The sequence below is a fragment of the Oncorhynchus keta genome, unplaced genomic scaffold, assembly GCF_023373465.1.
Source record: "Oncorhynchus keta strain PuntledgeMale-10-30-2019 unplaced genomic scaffold, Oket_V2 Un_scaffold_1109_pilon_pilon, whole genome shotgun sequence".
Taxonomy (NCBI): Eukaryota; Metazoa; Chordata; class Actinopteri; order Salmoniformes; family Salmonidae; genus Oncorhynchus; species Oncorhynchus keta.
This window is the reverse complement of record NW_026290758.1, coordinates 205,001-212,500: the sequence shown is the minus strand read 5'-3', so window position 1 is coordinate 212,500 and position 7,500 is coordinate 205,001. Positions and strand designations below refer to the sequence as shown.

At 48.3% G+C, this 7,500-nt stretch overlaps 1 protein-coding gene across 3 annotated transcripts in view; it reads right to left on the bottom strand.

Annotated features, from left to right (window-relative positions):
* Positions 1-7,500, bottom strand: part of LOC118372868 (nuclear factor of activated T-cells, cytoplasmic 3-like) — a 91,979-nt gene that overhangs the window by 33,390 nt on the left and 51,089 nt on the right. The window lies entirely within an intron of this gene.

Genomic DNA, 7,500 nt, shown 5'->3' with positions numbered 1-7,500 from the left:
TGCAAACTTGGAAAAACAAGTCACCACGGATATGATATTCAACTCATTCTGTGTGGTCTATCGTGCACCTTTTAAAGAACCTTTTATTGGTGAAGCTGCGGTTTTGGGTTCTAGACTAAACCTGTCAGTGAAATTGCCAACCAACGCCCATGACCCTGATCCAGCTGTGGTGCCAGTGCCAGCTTGGCCTGAGCCCTGGGCAGCCATGCAGGTGAGAGGCCCTCCCCTCCATCCACTCCTCAGAGGGACAGAGAAAACACCGGCAACACAATCCCACTACTGTTAGGAATGTTGTGCTTGGCAGGGGCCGTGACGGCAGGATGGCACCCCCTCCACCACAACTTCCACCCACCACCCCCCCGTACCCACCTCCCCGACCCAGCCAAGCCACATCCAACCCCTGGCTCCACTGCAGCTGGAGGGTTACCCCTGCTCCCCACCCTGCGTCACACAGCGGTGTTACCGTTTGGGGAAAGAGAGAAAAAGGTTAGGTGTGGAAGGAGAAAAAAAGAGAAAAGAAAGGAGGGGGGTTTGAGGGTAGGAGTTGTCATTATGCAGTCCACAGACCAACAGCAGCCAAAACAGTGAAATTATGGTCTGGATGGAAACAAGTGTACCTGAGAAAAACACCAACCACCAAAAATCACATGCCGGCTAGCTTTCAAAATATTTACTTTCTCTGAAACCAATTATTGGACATCCTTTTCCTTTCCAGCTCCAACTGAAAGCTTGACTGTGGTGGTGTGTGCTCACTTAGGGGGGAGAGATCCTATCAGCCACTCCATTGGTTTTTATTGAATTTTCAGACTATTTTCTCTCTGACTAAAACACATAGATGGGACCCAGCGGGGTCAGAATAGAGGTATGGGGGCCTGTTGGGGTCAGACAGAGTCAGTGGAAACGATGTGTTATGTTTAGTGGTCTTTGAGAGAAGACGAGTCCCCTGGGTATCAAACAGGGTGGTAAAGACCTCTACACCTCTACCACTATAACGCTGAAGACTAATGAGCATAAAGCCTCAGTGTTCTGAATAGGGGTAGGGAGGTGAGGTAGCCGGGACACACAGTCTGCAAGATGATGCTGGTCAGGGGCTTTGTTTACTCAGTGAACCCTAACCCACCCCCTCTCCCTGACCTCTAACCTGTGTGTGTGTGTGTGTGTGTGTGTGTGTGTGTGTGTGTGTGTGTGTGTGTGTGTGTGCGTGCGTGCGTGCGTGCGTGCGTGTGTGTGTGCGTGTGCGTGTGTGTGTGTGTGTGTGTGTGTGAGAAAGGGGGCAGGGTTTATGATGACCTGGCTCCTCATAGGCCTAGTTACAGGTTACAAGGCCCGGCTGGTCTGGTCTGGCTGGTTAATTCATCTTCAGGGTAGCTGGCAAAAAAAATAAAAAAGCAGGCCCAGCAGCTGCCCACTGCAGCCCTGCCAGGCTCAACTCAACCAGGTTAGTTCACTCTCCTCTGTGCTTTGCAGCTCCGCCTATTTCTACAGGCAGGCACATCTAGGAAAGCACCAGCAACACATGGAGACCTTTAGAGTATGGGTGATTAGACCTGTTCTGTTCCATTTGGACTTGATTCTTGATTCTTAACCTTTCAACACACGGCAGACACATTACAGCTGAGCAGTAGGCCTACTTCCAATTGTACTGGACAATTTGTCTCAGTTAGAATTTCCAGTTCCACAATGCATTGTTCATGCTGAAGTACTGGGTGCTTACTAATCAAATGCAGCCACTGCTTTAATGAACAAAAACCAAAGCATTTTGATATTGCATGCATTATAACAATGGAGTAAAGAGCACCTGGCAGAGGGGCACACACAGGCTTAGGATAGAACTTAAAGTGACAGGGAAAGCCCCCTAAAGTCATTCCTAGCTGGATGTCTTGGAAGTGTGCCCTCTAAGCCTACTCCTGTTGGACCTACGGGCTACAGGCTGATACCTAGGAGACAATCTGACTCCTCCCTGACCCTGCACTGACTACGCTAAGAAGCTTTTGGACGGCCGGGGCGAAGCGTGCGAGGTCACATCCTTGTCTCACACTGTGACACACACACACACACACACACACACACACACACACACACACACACACACACACACACACACACACACACACACACACACACACACACACACACACACACACACACACACACACACACTTCGGGCGATCAGCCTCAGAGGCGGTGCCATATTGCCCGTCGATACAAGGCCAGAGTCAGGGATAGGGCCTGTTGCATCCACAACACATTGGCACCCAGCTGAGCGGACAGGGTTGGTGAACAGTCCAGCCTAGTAATGGATTAGTCCATCAGAGCTTTTAAACAGAGGAAGAGAGGTGCACTATAATGGTCTCTTTGATCTGCAAATAGGGGAACTACCATTGATTTAACCCTACCTGAATACAGAGACACAGCTGTTATAGTGCTATTAATATTGTCCCTACAGGGTTAGTCTTTGTAGGGTACCAGGTGAGTCGAGCAGAAAGGTAAAGTCTCATAAGAAATAGAGTACAACGAATCTCTGAGACAATGGATGTGCAGACTCTGACGGCAACTCCAAATGTCAAAAAAAGCTTGTCTTCATTTTGCCGATTGAATATATTTAGATGTGCTGAAAGTTGTTTATACGGTCAACATTACTTCCTGTATAATATCCCCCTATTATGGAGTCATCCTCAATCCCTAGAGAACCCCATCAACATGAAATACATCTAATAGCTAACTGGTGATAATTATCAATACAATTACCTGTGATCGTAAACAAAACCTTAATTCTACTTTCAAAAAGCTCAAAGTCATTAGGCATGGCTTTTTGAGGTGCTCTACGGTCTGTTATTACTCGTATAGATATGGAAGCGGACTATGAAGTGAGTGCTGACTGACTGACTGAGTGTGTGTGTGAGTGTAAATCTGTGAGTGTGTGTGTGCGTGTAAATCTGTGAGTGTGTGGCGTTGTAATGTTTATTCAAAGCACACCATGTGTGTTCCAGACAGCATATAGCGACTTTATGTTTCTGTGTGGGTGTGAAACTGTGAGAGCGCAGGGGGGTGAAAGAGAGAGAGAGAGAGGAAGGGACGTGACGAGCACTACAGCACAAAACGTGGTCAGAAATCAAGTATTGTTATTGTTTTGTGAAACCATGTTTCGTACTGAGGTGCTTTTCGAGTCTCTAAACAAAATACTCTGTTCACATAAAATACTTTGAACACCTGCAGTTCATCCTGGAGTAGAAGTTTCTTTAAAGACCTACTACACCAAGGCCTCTCTCAGTCTCTAGTCTATAACACGAGGCCCAGGTCTGGAGTAGAAGTTTATGTAAAGACCTACTACACCAAGGCCTCTCTCAGTCTCTAGTCTGTAACACGAGGCCCAGGTCTGGAGTAGAAGTTTATGTAAAGACCTACTACACCAAGGCCTCTCAGTCTCTAGTCTGTAACACGAGGCCCAGGTCTGGAGTAGAAGTTTATGTAAAGACCTACTACACCTCTCTCAGTCTCTAGTCTATAACACGAGGCCCAGGTCTGGAGTAGAAGTTTATGTAAAGACCTACTACACCAAGGCCTCTCTCAGTCTCTAGTCTATAACACAAGGCCCAGGTCTGGAGTAGAAGTTTATGTAAAGACCTACTACACCACGGCCTCTCTCAGTCTCTAGTCTATAACACACCCAGGTCTGGAGTAGAAGTTTCTGTAAAGACCTACTACACAAAACACTCATAGACACAGGCCCAGGTCTGCAGACACATGTAGAGTTTCTGTAAAGAAGCAGACAAGGCCCAGGTCTCTGTTGAAGTTTCTGTGAAGACCCACTACACCAAGGCTTTTCTCAGTCTCTAGAGTCTGTAACACAAGGCCCAGGTCTGGAGTAGAAGTTTCTGTAAAGACCTACTACACCAAGGCCTTTCTCAGTCTCTAGTCTATAACACAAGCCCAGGTCTGGAGTAGAAGTTTCTGTAAAGACCTACTACACCAAGGCCTCTCTCAGTCTCTCGTCTATAACATGAGGCCCAGGTCTGGAGTAGAAGTTTCTGTAAAGACCTACTACACCAAGGCCTTTCTCAGTCTCTAGTCTATAACACAAGGCCCAGGTCTGGAGTAGAAGTTTCTGTAGACCTACTACACCACCTCTCTCAGTCTCTCGTCTATAACATGAGGCCCAGATCTGGACAGAAGTTTCTGTAAAGACACTACACAAGGCCTTTCTCAGTCTCTAGTCTATACACAAGCCCAGGTCTGGGTAAACTGTAAAGACCTAGACACAGGCAGACTCAGTCTCTGTCTATAACATGTAGGCCCAGGTCTGGAGTAGACAGTTTCTGTAAAGACCTACTACACCACACCTTTCACAGTCTCTAGTCTATAACACAGGCCCAGACTAGACTGTAGACACACACACACTCAGTCTATAACACATAAGGCCTCTCTCAGTCTCTAGAGGCCCAGGTCTGGAGTAGAGTTTCTGTAAAGACACTACACAAGGCCTTTCTCAGTCTCTAGTCTATAACACAAGGCCCAGGTCTGGAGTACACATGTAAAGACCTACTACACAAGGCCTCTCTCATAACACAAGGCTCACGCACCCTCATGCCCAGCTGGAGTGTTTCTGTACTACACAGTCTTATAACCAAGGCCTCACATCCCCTCAGTCTATAACACAAGGCAGGTCTGGAGTAGAAGTTTCTGTAAAGACCTACCACAAGGCCTCTCTCAGTCTCTAGTCTATAACACAAGGCCCAGGTCTGGAGTAGAAGTTTCTGTAAAGACCTACTAGATCTGATGGTCTATAACACAAGGCCCAGGTCTGGAGTAGTCATATGTAAACCTACTACACCAAGGCCTCCAGTCTCTGTCTATAACACACTGGCCCAGGTCTGGAGTAGAAGTTTCTGTAAAGACCTACTACACCAAGGCCTCTCTCAGTCTCTAGTCTATAACCTACATAGGTCTGGAGTAGAAGTTTCTGTAAAGACCTACTACACCAAGGCACCAGGGCCCAGATCTGGAGTAGAAGTTTCTGTAAAGACAGTTCAGTCTCTAGTCTATAACACAGGCCCAGGTCTGGAGTAGGTTTCTGTACACTAGACCATGCTCTCAGTCTCTGGTCTAACACATGGCCCAGGTCTGGGTAGAAGTTTCTGTAAAGACCTACTACACCAAGGTCTACTCTAGTCTATAACACTGGCCCAGGTCTGGATACCATTTCTGTAGATTCAGGTCTAAATACAAGGCCCAAGAGAGGCTTATTTTCTGGTTCTGGTGGCCATCATGTTATCAAACACTGATCCAGTATTCCAAATGAAATAATCGGTCAGGTAAAACTGATTAGGGCCTGACTGTAGAGTAGGCATCAGCACTCCCAGGAGTCAACACCACACGGTTGACAGCAACAAAAACAGAAGACAGAGATGGCTAATTTAACAACCTCTGACATTTAAAACACCTTTGAAAATAACTATTTTCTTTGCCATTTCCGTTTTTCAGTCCCAACATCATAGCAAGGCTACACCTTTCCAAATACTGTAATGTGTAAACTGTTATGTAAACATAACACATGGGAGGGGGCAAATAGGCAAAACATACAGACACACGCTAGGGCACAGGCAGGTAGACACTGGGGCACACACACTGGGGCACACACACTACACACACACACTGGGGACAGGGCTGGGGCTACACTGGGACTAGACACAGGCAGGCTAGACACATGCAGACACACACACACACACACACACACACACACACACACACACACACACACACACACATAGACACAGGGGCTAGGGCTGGGGTTGGGCTGGGGCACAGGGCTGGGTTGGGGTTACACACTGGGGCAGACACACACACACACACACACACACACACACTGGGGACAGACACACACACACACAGCACACACACTGGGGCTGGGGCTGGGGCACACACACACACACATAGACACAGGCAGAGTAGACACTGGGGCACACACACACACACACACACACACACACACACATAGACACAGGCAGGGGCTAGGGCTGGGGCAGACACACACACACACACACACACACACACACACACACACCACACTAGGGCTAGGGCTGGGGCTGGGGTAGAGGTGGGGACTGGGGCACACACACACACACACACACACACACACACACACACACACACACACACACACACACACACACACACACACACACACATAGACACAGGCAGAGGGCTGCAGCACACACACACACACACACACACACACACACACACACACACACACACACACACACACACTGGGACTGGGGCTACACACTGGGGACAGGGGGCACACACAGGGCACACACTGGGGCACACACACACACACACACACACGTAGACACAGGCAGAGTAGACATACAGACACATGTAGAGACAAGGCACATGCAGACACACACACACACACACACACACACACACACACACACACACACACACACACACACACACACACACACACACACACACACACACACACACACACACACACACGTAGACACAGGCAGAGTAGACATACAGACACACAAGCAGAGTAGACACATGCAGGTTGGGGCACACACACACACACACACACACACACACACACACACACACACACACACACACACACACACACACACACACACACACACACACACACACACACACACACACACACACACACACACACACGTAGACACAGGCAGAGTAGACATAAAGACACATGTAGAGACAAGCAGAGTAGACACATGCAGACACACACACACACACACACACACACACACACACACACACACACACACACACACACACACACACACACACACACACACACACACACACACACACACACACACACACACACACACACACACACACACACACACACGTAGACACAGGCAGACCATCAGACACATGTAGAGACAAGCAGAGTAGACACATGCAGACACCCCTTCACACACCACACACACACACACACACACACACACACACACACACACACACACACACACACACACACACACACACACACACACACACACACACACACCACACACATCAGACACACCAGACTAGACATGCAGACACATGTAGAGACAAGCAGAGTAGACACATGCAGACACACACACACACACACACACACACACACACACACACACACACACACACACACACACACACACACACACACACACACACACACACCACACACACACACACACACACACACACACACACACACACACACACACACACACGTAGACACAGGCAGAGTAGACATAAAGACACATGTAGAGACAAGCATAGTAGACACAAGCAGACACACACACACACACACACACACACACACACACACACACACACACACACACACACACACACACACACACACACACACACACACACACACACACAGACACAGGCAGACTAGACATGCAGACACACACACACACACATAGACACAGGCAGAGGAGACACACACACACACACGTAGACACAGGCAGAGTACAC